This window comes from Limulus polyphemus, unplaced genomic scaffold (assembly GCF_000517525.1).
Source record: "Limulus polyphemus unplaced genomic scaffold, Limulus_polyphemus-2.1.2 Scaffold3536, whole genome shotgun sequence".
NCBI classification, from domain to species: Eukaryota; Metazoa; Arthropoda; class Merostomata; order Xiphosura; family Limulidae; genus Limulus; species Limulus polyphemus.
In genome coordinates this window covers 101,500-118,008 of record NW_013669146.1, presented here as the reverse complement: position 1 = coordinate 118,008, position 16,509 = coordinate 101,500, and the positions used below count along the sequence as shown (strand labels likewise).

At 35.3% G+C, this 16,509-nt stretch overlaps 1 long non-coding RNA gene across 1 annotated transcript in view; it reads left to right on the top strand.

The window, feature by feature from the left end:
- The first annotated feature begins 2,937 nt into the window (after nt 1–2,937).
- Nucleotides 2,938–16,509, top strand: part of LOC111088320 — a 17,505-nt gene continuing 3,933 nt past the window's right edge. The window contains exon 1 of the long non-coding RNA XR_002612870.1: nt 2,938–3,042. This is a non-coding gene — a long non-coding RNA (uncharacterized LOC111088320). The remainder of the gene's footprint in view (nt 3,043–16,509) is intronic.

Below are 16,509 nucleotides of genomic sequence, written 5' to 3'. Positions count from 1 at the left end.
AAAGTGATTTGTAGTACCATTGCAAGAACCATTGACTAAGAAAGTGACTGGCTATTTTACCAAATGTTTCAACCTTGAATATTTTTCAAAATGTCCCCTTGTAGCATATGAATAGAATGTGGATGTCTGCTCGGTGTTAAGGAACTGAAAACTCAAAACATACAATAGTTTGGTTTGGATACTAACTGTGCCTAATTTTGAATTGATAAACTAGGGAAGGCAACTCATCAACATCACCCAATTCATGGGCTACCTAAAGTGCGAAGTGTGATTTATTTCTAGTATAGAGGAAGTAAACCAAGAATCATTTGATCCAAGAACTGGCTCGTTAACCATTAGGCCATGTGGGCTCATTATACGACAGGCAAAATAACACTACCTGCCATATCTGGCAGCGTAAATATATAACTTAAATATGAAACAATCAGACTGGCCCCAAAATATAGTCTCTCTCTCGATTTTACATTTAAATAATTTAATAAATTTATGAAATAAGCTTTGCCGACATGCTACATGATAACACTAAACAAGACATTTACTGTAGTATGAACTTCCTGTCATTCAAAAATACGACGAATTACTTTCAAGATTACACGCACTATGAATGATTTATAATAATAAAATAAATTATATTTATGAAAACAGTTAAAGTTGCTTTTTCTGACAAAACGCCATTTTAATTTTTCTGGTTTATTTGTTTAATGCTGTGAAAAAAAAGTTGAGATACATTACAAATTTCCTCATTATGCTTTACGACATATACGATAAAAAGAAATTAAAAGTTCTTATATTTATCTTTTAATTCGTTCTTAGATCTTCCTGTGCTGGGTTGTTTGTTTCAGAGCAAAGCCATATTAGCCTCCCTTTTTTGTCCACCATGGGAAATCTAACCCCAGAATTTAGCGTTAATTTGTCTGTAAAACGTATCTCTGACCCACAAGAGGACCTCATGGCTGGGCAAAGCAAATTGTGAGTCAGAAGTTATTACATAAAATTTAATCCTTACTTTGACCTACTAATAAATGTATAAAGCTGCCAAACAAGGGATTAAATTTATAAATTTGTGATTGTTGTTTTAATTCTTGTTTTTCATAACTTTTTATAGCAGGATTCTCACTTGATTTTAAAATGCACAATTTTTCACTACTCTTTTTTGCTAACGTTTATGTTGTACCTGTATAAAGTATATACTTTACTTTTAGAAATTGTCGTATGTCTATCCATATATGTGGCGCCATCTGTTGGGTTGAAAATATACTTCAGTAAGTGTATGAGATGTTTACCATTTATATTATATATATATATATATATATCAAAAGAGGATACCCACAGACCAGTTATATGCACATAATATATCGTAACCAATACTTTGAATGGTCAATTTTTCGCTTAGGAATTCGATAGGGTGATTTTCGTCGCGTGAATTATTTGGAATCCTTGTCGATCCCTACTTTAAGTACCATCATACTTAAGATACTACACATGTCATAGTTCTAGTCCAGAGAGTAAGACCAATTTTGAACATAGATTAGACTGAATTTTCCTAGTTCTGAACTAGGAACAAGCCGAAATTTAAAAACATTATTTTTAATACACAAACAAACTAGAAGGTGGTTAGTACGTGATAGGTACAGTGTCTTGTAAAAATATTCACCCCTTGCGAAGTTTCCTTATTTTGTTGCCGTCTCAGCTTGCAGTCATTAAACTTTCACATGTGACTTTATATATATATATATATAATCTACACAATCCTCTCTAAACTGAGAAAACTAAAAAAACCAAAAAAAAACACACGGATATTTTGTAAGTAAGTTAGATTTTCAAAGAAAATTAGAATATTCTCAATTGCATAAGTATTCAACCTCTTTGCTATGGAAACCATAAATCAGTTCATGTGTAAAAGCAGCTAGTTGTTTCGGATCACATGCTTCCAGTTGTCAATGGTATACGAAATCGAACACTCGTTAAATTTATTACATATTTCTACTACTTAGCTAAATAATCGTAATAATTTACTTTTACATGAACAAAATTAGAGGTCAATATGCCAAACAATGTTCAACTAATTAATCATATGTATGGCCTTAGCCTTGTATACTTTGACTTTTCCAAAAACTCATAAATAACTGAAAAAGTATAGTTAAGTATAATAGAAAAAATTGTGTCACACTTTATATCAAAATTCTTTTGAGAACTCTCTGGCGATTCTTATCTTGTACCATCTTAAACGTGATGATATTATGGTACACTAAAACAAGAAACTTTTGAAACCTTGTAATTTGGTTCACATTCTTACTAAAGGTTTGTTTGTTTTGAATTTCGCTCAAAGCACACGAGGGCTATCTGCGCTAGCCGTCCCTAATTGAGCAGTAAATAACTAGAGGGAAGGCAGCTAGTCATCACCAGTCTCCGCCAAACTCTTGGGCTACTCTTTTACTAACAAATAGTGGGATTGACCATCACTTTATAACTCCCCCACTGCTGAAAGGGCGAGCATGTTGGGAGTGACGGGAATTCGAACCCGCGACCCTCAGATTGCGAGTCGAGTGCCCTTTTACTAAACGATAAATTTAGATTTTAAAAATAAACTGATTGATTTTTGCTGGTCTGACTTAGGTAAAAGTTTTACTCACAGTTTGTTCTATATACATTTTCCAAGAATTAAACTTATTTTTCTTTTTAACGCACATTTACATGTGGTGTTATAAACAGTAACTCTAAACATGAGTTAGCATACCATGCGACATGTAATGCTTCTATCAATTTATGAAAACTATTTTTGAACTCCATCTTCAAACATACTTTTGATGAGCAAAAGATCAGTGTCTGTTGTGCAGCAGTTTACTTCTCTGAGAAAAGATGGCGCTAAACGCCACCGTAAATTAAGGCAAGTGCCCTTGAATGATGCACGAAACACCAGTCAGTCAAGTAATAGAATTGACACTCCCTAAATGTACAGCGTTTGGGTGTGAATAAAGGATCATACTGCTTCTGTTACGAGGTTTCAAGAAGATTTAACGAAAGTTATATAAAATAAAACCGGTAAGACTATTTTTACTCTTTTTTTTTTCTAGATTTATTTATTGAATTAAAAAAGAAGAAAATATTTTAAACGTTTCCATGTTTTTAAAATACCATTAACAGTTGCATAACCATTAACATCTGGCTTGACCTAATACCTAATAGTTACAGAGCTCGCTCCCTACTCTGTGGGTCGCGGGTTCGAATCCAGTTACCGATAATGCTCATTATTTCAGCCATTGGAAGGGACATTAAAATGCGATGATCGATCTCACTTTTCGTTAGTAAAGAGTATCCGAAGAGTTTGAAGTGAGCGCTGTTGACTAGCTGTCTATCAATTATAATTTGGGAGCGACCAGCATCGATGGCTCTCGAGTAGCTTTGCGCACGATTCAATAAAACAAACAAACTGTTAACATAATTTTTCGCTGATATAAATTTATATATGTTTAGTTATAAAAATTCAACGATTTTTGGTCCTATAATTTAAATATTGTTTCAAGATTCTCATGGTTTATTTAGCTTTCAAATATAAGGTTCAATCTTTTTTTTTTTCATAAAATATTGTTGGATCATAACCAATGAAAATATTCTCTGTAACTAGTTCAAGGAGATAAATAATGCCTTGTTGTTATGAAACTCAAAATACTATTTATATGCGTCCCCCTAAAATCAGGGGTTTGATTCCCCTCGGTGGCTTTGCTATAAGAAAACACATGTATAAACGCACTATTTATATGCACAGATTAACTTATTCAAATATTAAGTATATGTATAAAGATTGTACTCGAATATTTTCTGTTTACGATCGATTCTCATACAAAATACCGCTATTGAGTTACAAACGCCAAAAGTTTTCCAGACAAACAACTGTAGATTCAAAAGTTTTCCAGACAAACAAGGCATTTTCAACTACGAAGTGTGAGTCTCTTTGAACCAGTTTGCACATTTCCTGAATGTAAGCTGGGCTATTGAGTGATTCGTGTGCACTTTCTTGAGTTTGATTTTCGTTTTTCGTGAAAAGTTTTGCTTTATGATGTGTTCCTCTGAGTAACACGTGTTAAAACTTAGATACATCTTTTGTTGTACAGTACAATAGTAACTGTGTATTATATTCAAAAGAAACGTGAATAATGACGTTGTTAATCGTAACTTCTATATTCTATTCAAAAGAACATGAAGAAAGGCTAATTCAATCATATTCGTTGTATTTTGTTCAAAAGAAACGCGAGGATAGTTAACCATATAGCTCTGTATCTTATTAATACCTTTTATAAAACAAATTGGGCTTTACTCAATAACATTGTATCATAACTTTTTTAGATCTTCTATCAGGAAACCAGTCTATGATTAGTCATATTAAGCTGTATACTATAGCAACCTTACGGATGATACCATACCGTCAGATACACTTATATATGTTTACTATATGGCTAAATGATATTGATATTTAGCCATATTGATTAGTTTTGTTACTATAGCAACCTCACGGATGATACCATACCGTCAGATACATTTATATATGTTTACTAAATGGCTAAATAATATTGATATTTAGCCATATTGATTAGTTTTGTACGTAATTTGTATCTATTTTACGATTATTCTTTTTATTTATTAGCCCAGTTTCCTTTCAATTTTATCATGGTCTTTTCCCAATACTCACGTATATCCGGTTGCATTTTTTTTTTTTTTTCAACAGAGCTTATGAAACGCACTGCTCCCAAGAGCATGCGTTGCGAATAGAAAATGTAAGGTTTGGTTTTGTCCTTGAAGAAGGCTTTTTAAGGGGAACCGGTTGAGGAAGTGGGGTATTTCGTACGTGCGTTTTTTTCGCCCAGGTTAGAAAAAAATGGGAAGCTATTTAGAAAGTTTCTTGTAGAAAAACATTTGTAACCATTAGGATATCCACTTGAATAAAAAGCTGATAACACATGAAATCTGCAAATAATTCACTCGACTGGTTTTAAAGTGTTAACTGGTAAATATCTTCTTTAATGTTACGTGTGAATGTAAATTGGTAAATAGAAAGTTTAAGTTAAGTGCGAAAGTGAGCTTCTAAATAGAGAGCTTACCAGAGTGAACTTGTAAACCGGAAGTTTGTGAGAATGAACTCTTGAATAAATTGTTTGTTTGTTTTGTTTTTGAATTTCGCGCAAAGCGACACGAGGGCTATCTGCGCTAGCCGTCCCTAATTTAGCAGTGTAAGACTAGAGGGAAGGCATCCACCGCCAACTCTTGGGCTACTCTTTTACCAACGAATAGTGGGATTTACCATCACATTATAATGCCCCCACGGCTGAAAGAGCGAGCATGTTTGGTGTGACGGGGATTCGAACTCGCGACCCTCAGATTGCGAGTTGAGCGCCCTTACCATCTGGCCATGTCGGGCTTCTTGAATAAAGAAGCGCCGAAAGCATGACACAAACCTCTATTGTGCGCACGCGTGAAAACACTATTAATATGACACAAATTAAATTATTTTATAATTTTTTAAGTTTGTTCTTACTTCACGTATTAACGGTGTAGGGGAGTAATGCGCTAATCCATTTAGTTCAATGTTTACAATTATTTTGAACTGTTAATATGTTAATACAATTAGTTCAGTTGAAAACTTGAAATTCCAATCTAACTCACCCAACACAGTATGTTAATAGATTGAAAGTTTATAATAATATTAACTATTGTAATTGTTTTTCTAAGTTTGTTTTGAAAACCTTTTGTGTGCAAAGTAAAATAAATTTTATAAAGTTTACAATACAAAATATTAGATTCTTCATAGTAAAAAAAAAAGTGAAATATATATTTTTTTATTAATTATTAACATTTATAAACAGTCTGCGTGTATGGGATAGTTGTCCGATTACTTACAGTGAAGCGGTGTGTGTATGCTTCACTGTAATTAACAGACAACTATTCCATACACACACCGCTTCACTGTAATTAACAGACAACTATTCCATACACACACCGCTTCACTGTAATTAACAGACAACTATTCCAGTGGGTGTATATGGAATAGTTGTCTGTTAATTACAGTGAAGCGGTGTGTATATGGAATAGTTGTCTGTTAATTACAGTGAAGCAGTGGGTGTATATGGAATAGTTGTCTGTTAATTACAGTGAAGCAGTGGGTGTATATGGAATAGTTGTCTGTTAATTACAGTGAAGCGGTGTGTGTATGGAATAGTTGTCTGTTAATTACAATGAAGCGGTGTGTTTATATGGAATAGTTGTCTGTTAATTACAGTGAAGCGGTGTGTGTATATGGAATAGTTGTCTGTTAATTACAGTGAAGCGGTGTGTGTGTATGGAATAGTTGTCTGTTAATTACAGTGAAGCGGTGTGTGTGTATATCGAATAGTTGTCTGTTAATTACAGTGAAGCGGTGTGCATGTATGAAAGAATGCTGTCTGGTTAATTACAACATGTGCATGAAAGAATGCTGTCTGGTTAATTACAATATGTGCATGGAAGAGTGTTGTCTGATTAATTATAGTGAAGCAACTTATGTGGGGAACAGTGTTACATGAATCTATGCCGTTGTTGTTTATGCCTGAACCTATGTAACTGTTGTGCATGAACTCCTTCAGCCATGCACCTGGAAATTTACTGATGTTTACGCTCGTACCCTTGGACGGGACACAAAAGAAACTCGTTATGTGGGTTTCTTTCACACGCATATCGGGATGACCCTCTAACCCTCTTGACGTTTTACATACTTTCTGAGGATCTCACTTTTATAATCCTTCTTATTAGACGCCTTGGCTTTAGTTTAAAAGTTATCGAACTTGTGATTTATTCTTTAATCTACATGTAATGTAAACCTATATTTAAAGTTTCTTGTTTTGTAAGTCACGTCTATTGCGTCAAACGCGCTGGTATTTTATTTTTTTGTAGCTACGAAATGCAACTGTGTTTTTGAAATAGTAGTAAATAAGTAATTCTAAAATGTATACATACATCATCTATGTCCTTCTCAGCAATGACACATCATATTTGTCCTTCTCAGCAATAACGTTAGACACTTAAAACTCATGCATAAAATTCAGCATCTGTAGCTCGATTAACAACAAATTGAACTCCTATGTAAGCAAGCTACATATTTTTTATCTTCTGGAACCTGAAATGTCGTTACTCTTCCTCAGGAGCGTGTCCATCGGGATGACGAAGGGCGGGTACCCCCATTGGAAAGCTCTGCCATCCAGCAGCCCCCATATGAGATATAATTTTTTAAAGATATTTAAATTCTCTACATTGTGAGTCCCACTGACATGAGTATTAATTTTTCCTGACCATACAAAAACTATTTGCCCCTTAAGCTTCCCCTAATAAAAATCCTAGAAAATGCAACTGTTCTGACTTAACGGTGGTCAACAAGTGTTTTACTGTTATATTTCGGTTTGACAGTTATACATTTTTAGTATTGATATCAGACATGTACTTTTAACTTCTTGACTGTTACTAGAGTTTTACTCTTACCTTGCGCCCCTCCCCTCAGTGGCACAGCGGTATGTTTGCGGACTTAGGCCGCTAGAAGCCGGGTTTCGATACCCGTGGTGGGTAGAGCACAGATAGCCCTTTTTGTAGCTTTGTGCATAATAACAAACAACAACAACTTGCGGAATATTTGACAATTGTGTAATTCTTATCTTCTGTTACTTGGCAGATCTCTCATTCTTTATCTGTTGTTTAAACTGATTATATTTCGATCTTTGTTGAGTAACTACTAATGTAAGAATATGACTGTGAAATTTCAATATGGGTTTCATGGTCTCACTTTATTACATTTTGATATATATATACATGGTCGAGACATATTGACATAAAACTAAACTAAATAAAAACTGTTTTATCACATTTAGATAAGAAACACTTAACAATCAAGAATATTAAAGGAGTTAACGTAAAATACAAAGTGACGCTATAAATTAATAACACAAGCACTAAATAATTAAAAGTTAAAAAAGTTCAAATGCTCAATATTCAAAGATGAATCAAGTTTGTAACTGGAAATGGTCAGGAAACTGATTAAAATGTACGTTTCACATCTGCCCCAAAGTAATGATATCTTAATGAATTAATGGGCACTCATGGTCTAGTGACTATCTGCCAGGCTGTGGATTGTGAGGTCCAAGATTCGACCAGACGATATGTCGTTAAACACGTTCTTCACTTTCAGCTGTTGGCGCGTTATAGAAGCGACGGTCATTTTCGCTTTGCAGTCAATAACACCCATGTATCGGTGCCACTGACTTACTGTCTTCCCTCTGATTATCAGTAATAAATTAAAGACGGTTGTTTGGACCTTGGTGTTTGATCTTGCTGTTTAGACTATGTGCCGTATAACGTGCCATTCAGGTTTAAATGCCAAACGAAATACTTTACCAAATCCTATTAGCTAATAACAATCATATAATGTGACAGTAATTAAAAACTTAACATAGCAAAACTTCCAGTTAGAGAAAGATTTTTACGTTTCCATGTATGCAGAATTCGAAGTCATACAAATGCAAGTGCAACTCCTGCTAAAAGTAGAAGTCAGGCTCACTGGGACCAGCGATAATATTAGCTATTATTATCCCTAAAAGTCTCTAGTAATGTAGCATAAAGTTATTTACAAATCTTTAAACACTTTTCGCTAAAGGGGTTAGGGTTTGGAGATATGATGCCGCTGAATATTATGTAGAAGTGACATTCAATCCCATTGTTCTGCTCAAGAGAACCGGACAAAGTCCTTGTGGCAGAAGGTGTTGCTGACTAACCGCCCTTCCTTTAATCACAAGACTGTGCGTGATTTCTTGGGATTTATGACATTGCCGTTTAGCTCACTTGCGCAGAAGGTGCCATTCAGGTTGAAGTTTCTGATAATTAAAACGTGCTATACGGGCTTCTTTTATAAAAAAAAGTTCTAGCATGAAAAATAGTAATACTGCTTTTGGTTAATTTTGTAGAAATCGTCTTTCCGTTAAGTACTGAAAAAACAAAAGGCTTTCCGAGAATAACGAACATAGAGAAGGGGGATCAGCGTGCGATGTAGCAAGTTCAAGTCCAATGTTCTGAAAGATCTGTTTCCAAAGTATCTGTAATATCCGAAGTCATGATTGAATGTAATGTGTCGACCTAGCACTGTGGAAGCAGGCGTTTTCATCCATCTAGCTGAAGTCAGTATATGGCAGCACAACAGTGGCACTCAGCACTATACAGAGATCGGTACGACTACCAGTGTTTGTTCCTGTCCACTGCATACTTTCACTACCTCCATATATGTCACGTTCCTGTACGAAAGTGGGTTTGAATCTGGTTTCAGGTTCTCTCCATATGAGCTTATGCCAATTTCTTGCCTTCAGGTGAAACACAATTAAGCTGTAAAAATAGAATATTGCTCCACATGTCTTTGGATCACTCGAAATATTTTTGGTACCACTGCAGTCACGTCGTTTTGTGCCATGCTGTGAGCGGAATGTACCACATGGGCATCTGGCACATAGGCCTGCCTTGTAAAGTCTGTTTCTAACCGTCTCTATGCTGACACAGTGTTCAATTACCACTTCGAATATTTGATTCAGTTTCAGAGTAGGCACTCTATCATTGCTGCATTCCAGCATAGACAAATATAGTGGTCGACTTCCTGTGTCGTGGATGATGGTTTGTCTCGTTTTTGTGTCCAAGTGACTACAACAGTTACTTGGAAGCTGTTCTACTGACACTTTGAAACACTTATAGCCAATTCGTAATGTCCGATTGTGATTGGTCACATTACAACCCTTGATGATTTTAACATTACAACAATTGATGGTTTTTGACACGTGCAACCTCAAAGTGGTTGTGGCCTTCGTTCCGGCCATTCTTACTTCCTCTGTTTTTTGTAACTTGATAATTGTTCAAATTAAATGAAAGGTGTATATAGCTAAATTTCTTTGTTGTAAACTCTGTTTCAGCAACCAGGCACAAATACATCTTTGTACTCAAATTATGTGGCCCTAACGAAATGCATGACATCATAAGAGGGTGTTTGACGTAGGAAGTGAGACAGGAAGCTCCAATAGTCATACTTTGCTTATGGAAGACATTATAGTTATATGAATGGTAAGGGATGGTCCAAAAGAATAGTATCTAAATCGCTGATTTTTGAAATTTGTTGAATATTTAGAAAGGATTAGCTACTGGTAAAACCCAAATCAAGTCTATATTTGGATCAAAGTTCAAAGTAAAACACGAAGTAGAAGTGGAGGGAATGATGGCCACACCCACTTTAAGGTTGTGCCATGTCAAAAACCACCAACTGTTGTAATGTTATCCTACCCATTTCTACTTTGTTTCCTTACTTTTTTGTTGCTCCCATTCCTACTTCCTAATATCTTTATTTAAACTTTTTTTTACACTTGTCTCATGGCTTTTTTGGTACTAATTCTCGAGAGTGACTAGGCTGTAGGCCTATCCTTCTCGTAGCTTTTCTTGGTGCTAAGTCTCGAAAGTGACTGGACTATGGGCCTATCCTTCTCGTAGCTTTGCTTAGAGCTATATCTCAACATTTCCTGGTTTTTTGCTGATATCTTTGCTATAGTTTTTCTTCTATCTAACCAGGGTGGCAGCCTTTTATTTGGTTGGTTTAATGACTAAGGCTTGTTTCGCATATTCAGCATTACTGTTTCTACCCTTATCTCTGTTCTTGAAGTAATGCTCTCTTCTCTGGAGAAAGTCACGTGATAGCGAGTGGCAAGCAAGTTTTGTATTATTTCTATTTCAAGACTAATATACATTCTCCCTCTCTATGTACCATATCCAAAAAGAAAGTTGGTGACTATGGTCTTCCACAGATCTCTTCTCGTTGAGGCACAAAGATTTTCTAATGTTGATACATTCATCTTTTTGGATAAGCTCTTGACATAAGCCAACCTTTGTCTTTCACGTCTCTCCTTCCTTCAATCTTTCCAGTTACACCAGATTTCTTTTTTCCTTATAACATGTCCCAGAAAGTTCAACCCTCTCTTTCCCATCTGCAAGCTGCTCTTGACAAAATATCTACATTAGTTTTTACGTAAGTGGCTTGGGCAAAATGTTTTTTTATTTTCCATATTCGTAATTTTCTCTTACTGTTAATGTTTACATTAGACAGATGGGACTAGTGAAGGAATTTGATTTATTACGTAAGGGACTCAAAGCTATAGTCTTTATCAAATATATTTTATGTTTGTCTTTATTGATTTATCTCTTAGCATATCTTCCCATTGTCACAAATGGAGCCCAAGTGATTTTAAAGTAAACAGATCTTACCTCTGATTTACTGGGACGTTTGAATGTATTTATTTTAGAGCAAAGCCTCATTGGGCTATCTGCTGTGTCCACCGCGGGAAATCGAACCCCGAATTCGAGCCATGCACGTCCGTAAACGTACCCCCCTGACTGTACAGAGTGTGGTCTGCTCCTTGCCATTGCTGTACTCCGTCCTTTTGTATTTGTTTTTCTTTCAAGGTCCATCACAGATCGATTAGATTACAAAACATAAACAGAAAAAGCTAAAAACCTTTTGTTTAATTATTTGAAATATTTACTAGAATAAAAGTGGAAACAAAAACAAATGAGGATAAAGCCCAAAAATTAGTGAAATGAAAATGTTTTTTAAAGTTCTGTTGCCGATTAATATTATAGGTAACGAGTCTGCAACGCCAACAGAAAAGAGAAACTAACTTCTGAAAAAAAGTTGATATTCAAGGGTATAGTGAAAGCATTTCTGATGCTGGTGGCTTCACTGACCATGGCACGAAAAATCTTCAGATACATATGATCCTACAGCAAGGCCTCAGTTTGTTGTAGTTACCTGTCGTATTGCTTAGACCATCCTCTAAATTATGCTCTTGATGTCAAAATATAAGTGGGAGACACTCTTCAGATTTCTGGTTTTTAAGACAATGCAAAAAAACGAAAAAGGTGAGGGAACTTGGCTGTTGTATACTCCAAAACTGAAAAGGTATTGCTTTGTTTTCAATGTGGTTGTAGGAAACTATGCAACCCATTTAGTAATATGAATAAGGAATTTTCCAGCTGGATAAAATGAGAATCAAGAAAGTTCACAACATTTAGTGAAAGAAAAAGGAACTGAATAAAGGAATGCAATTGATACAAGCTTCCATTGATGATGGTTCATCGACTACTTGTTCTCTTGCAGAAAGGAACCTTGTCTTCCATGGTTGTCTTTATTTTATAAAATCTGTGATTATTGGTAGAGAGGACAAAAACCTTTATCTTATGTACCACTGTACAGGGGAATAGTGTGAGGGCTAATTTCCTATGTCTTATTGAAGTAAGTCAGCACTTAAACTGGATACGAAAAGAGCAGATAGTTTGGCAATGTTAGTTAGTTTGCGAACAACATTCAGAATGAATTCTAGAACATATTTCTGAGAACGTGGGGAATACTATTGTTTAAGAAATAAAGGCAGCTACACCCTATTCCGTTAAAGTGTTATACTTGATTTGAAACCAGGTGTATCTTATGAGGAGCGAATGAGTGAAATAATTAGATGTGTGAAGGTTAGTAAAAGTAGCTGTGAAAAGATAATTTTATCGTCGTTCACGACGGGTGAAGCTATTGCTGCTGAAAAAAAAAGCGTAAAGATGGATATGACGTTAAAGATGTCAATGTTATGGTAATGGCTGGAAAGTCTTCTGGTGTTCAGGCAAGAACACTAGCTCTCAAACTTCAGGCCTACTATGTACTTTGTGTTGGACATAGTTTGAAACTTTTGTTCAGATAAATGCAGTTAGTGTCGTACCTCGAGATGTATTACAGGCTTAGATAAAATGAAGGCCTCAGCACAAAGGCAGACACTTCGTCTAATCCTACAATCTATGCAGATGCAGTCCATGAAAAACTTCAAAAAATCTGTTTAAAACTCGTGGAACAATATATTTGGAGAATATACAACTAATATGTTATAACTTATTTTCACTGAAATGAAATAGGATATAATTACATGAGATGAATATACAGCCGAATATAAAACATTTGGAGAAGAAACAAATAAAAATTATTTTAGAACATTGATAATGTTGGCATAAGTAACATTATCTTTGACTAACATATATCCGAACTTACGACGTTTCGAGAATAAAGAATGCAAACAGTGGCATATTCATTATTGCTATAAAACACACACATACACACACACAAACTATTTCAGATCAATCTACAGCCGAATATAACACATTAAGAAGAAAGTAAAGAAACAATAAAGAACAGTGTTAAGCCAGTTCTTATACTTCACTGATTCAACATTACTAACGTGAGGCGCGTGCCTAGTATGTCGATATTAGATAAAAGGTAAATGAAAGAAGGTGAATAAGAGAGTAAGTAAGCTTTGTGGATAACTTTTAGGAGATGGATGGATTGACTATTAACAATGCTACAGGCCGTACAGACGGTTTTGAAAAAGGTATTTCTAGAACTCTTATCACATAAAGAGTTTAATGTTTTTTCTTTCTTATTTTTCATTTTAACTGGAAGTTTATTTTACCTTTCGTCACACAAAATTCTCAGTACCAGTATGTATAAAGTAATTTGATAAAGGTTTTTTCCTCTCTACCAATCAAGTACATTTCTCTGGTATTTATTAAAACAAATATTCAACGGAGAGAAGTTAATATTTAAAAAGCGGGCCCGACTCCAACAAACAATGAGCAATAGCTTCACAGGAAGAGGCACAAAGAAATTGATGTCAAGGCTTTCAAAAGTAAAGAAAAAGGTTAAACAAGCCAAGGCCTGTGAACGTTTACTGTAAGTATCCGGTTTATTAAGGAACAAAAATGTTGTAATAAAACGACAATTCATCAACTCGTAAAACGTTTAGTGTTTCAAAAAAACAACCACAACAAAAGATGATGTAATATAAAACTTCGGTCGTTTGACTTATAGATAGGAACACCTACAAGAAGCAGAGACAAATTGTGGTATTATCGGTTGCATTGATTTCCCTTCAAGAAATTAGTATTGACAGTAAAATTGGAGATCCAACGGTTTGTTTGTTTGGAATTAAGCACAGAGCTACACAATGAGCTATTTGTGCTCTGCCCACCACGGGTATTGAAACCCGGTTTCTAGCGTTGTAAGTCCGCGGACATTCCACTGTGCCACTGGGGGCGAGATCCGACGGGTATGGTTCTGTTATTGCGTGTCTCCAACTGAGTTAGTTACCAAAATACACAATAAAACATGTTTATTCAACTAAACCCACGGACATAGAACAAAAACAAAACAGGCAAGTGTTTACTATGTGTGTGGGAAACTGGAGAGAGAGAGAGAGAGAGTGTAAGTGAATATTTATTTATTATCTCTCACCAGTTCAATGTGAACCCCCTTCTTTTGCGAAAAAGGAAAGCTGAAAGTTAAATTAACTACCATTTAAAATGAAAAACAAAGATAAAAGTTAAATCTCAAAGTACTAGAAATATTACTAAAGGCTTAAACCTTTGCAAAGACGAATAGAGTTTTAAATCTGAAAAACAGTGGCTGGTTTGGCCTTTAATACGTAAATTAAATATATAACAAACCACACATAAACAAAGTCGGAGTGCTCACGGCCCGCACCGCACTCAGGTTATCCAGGAACACTGCTTCAACACAGAGACGGGGTAAGCCTCGAGTCATTACATAATTTGCCGACAGTTGTCGATGGTGGAACATTACAAGTGAAGTGACAACCATCTTTCATGCAAGAAAAGATGTTTAATGTCAGTAACCTGGCTCCGTGGACTGGTAAAGTAAGAATATCTCGAGTGCTTAATTGTTTCTCTTTCAAAAACAGATGTTGACGAATCTAACATATTTATTAAGAGGGAAATTAAGGAAAACATTTTGAGCTTAAAGTTTTCAGTGATATATGCTGCTATGGTTGCTTATCCTGAAATCATGGAAATGTTAACTTTGTGTTCTTTATAGGTTGTCCACGAGGAGTAAAAAAAAAATCAAAAACAGTTAGGTATCTATTTACACCAAGGAAAAGTGACGAAAATTATGCTATCTCAATTTAACCACTTTCATATAGAAGATGTAATTCGAATATCTCTCTTTTCTCTCTAGCTTTTTACGCGTAAATACGCACAAAACCTCTTTCATCTTATATACCTGTTCTGGGAGATGTGGCTAGACCTTCTCTAGTCTCATCTTCACCTCTTCCATAGAAAAGCTGTATCTAGCTCCTTCCCTTGCCCCCCCCCCCTCGCGTCAGCTCTGTATGCTTCATATTACATGAAATAAGAAAATGGAATCATTTCTATTCTAATGCATACGCCCTCTATCTTTTCTAAATAATTCATTTTTTTTTCTGTTACTCTTATATAAAGACTTTCAATTTGTTTTTTGTTAACTAAAATATTACCTGTTTAGGCCCGTTTAAAACATGATTGTTATACATACATACATGCATGTACTATTAGGTTGAGGCCATTTGTTTATTTATTTTACTAAGACTGATGAGATAACTTGTGTTAAATAATAATAGTGTTACCATTCATTTTAAGTCTCACTCAGCTACACTCGTTGTGAAGATCCATTTATTTCCGCAATGTGTAATTACTTGTGTGTGGGGGCCGTTTTAAACAATTGTCCGGCCCTTTCTCTCACTTACCACATCCTAAACCTCTTTTCTACGCCATCAACGTATATCTTTTATTTTGTTTGTTTGAAGTTAAACACAAAGCTACACAATGGGCTATCCGTGCTCTACCCACCACGAATATCGAAACCCGGTTTCTAGCGCTAATTTCGTTAGTAACTTGTAAAAATAACTTAAATGATTATACATACAAAAAACAAAAAACATTTGGTTGAAAATATCCAACATTTTACATTTAAAACACAAATACAGTGGAATTGTTGTTTGTTATAGAACAAAGCCACACTGGACTATCTGTTGTGTTCACCATAGAGAATCGAACGTGGGATTTTAGCGTTGTAAGTCTGTAAACTTACCGCTGTCTCACCGGGGGACAAAATACAGTAAAAGCGATAATTAGTATTTTTCTATAGTCAGAGAACTCAGATTGTGATATCCGGATACCACATACCTCACTACGCCAGAGCACGTATTTGATATTTGCAAAATGTAATTGTTTTTAAAGTTCTAATAAAGAACGTGACAAATTAGGTCGAGATCAGATGCTAATTCAACCAGTGGCGTTACTTTCTGTAGTAGGATTCGGTCAAGGAGACTATCTACTGTTTCGTGGGATAGTATCCTACTTTGTTTTGTGTATGTAGGTCGAGATCAGATGCTAATTCAACCAGTGGCGTTACTTTCTGTGGTAGGATTCGGTCAAGGAGACTATCTACTGTTTCGTGGGATAGTATCCTACTTTGTTTTGTGTATGTAGGTCGAGATCAGATGCTAATTCAACCAGTGGCGTTACTTTCTGTGGTAGGATTCGGTCAAGGAGACTATCTACTGTTTCGTGGGATAGTATCCTACTTTGTTTTGTGTATGTAGGTCG